Genomic DNA, 208 nt, shown 5'->3' with positions numbered 1-208 from the left:
AGCGGGGTGCTGGGAGGGGAGGCTGTGGGCACGAAGAAGGGTAAGTGTAGGGAGGGGAGAGATTTTTGGAAGGAGATGGAGATCTAGGAGGGAAATGAGGGACGAAGGGTTAAGAGAGGGGCCAGGGTGGGACACAACTTGGTGTGGGCATGAGGGAGGAAGAAAGAGAGGGTGCCCATGGCTGCCAGAAAGGACCGGAGCAGAGCAT

Source organism: Merops nubicus, unplaced genomic scaffold (genome assembly GCF_000691845.1).
Source record: "Merops nubicus isolate BGI_N331 unplaced genomic scaffold, ASM69184v1 scaffold32885, whole genome shotgun sequence".
Lineage (NCBI taxonomy): Eukaryota > Metazoa > Chordata > Aves > Coraciiformes > Meropidae > Merops > Merops nubicus.
This window is presented reverse-complemented; position numbering follows the sequence as displayed.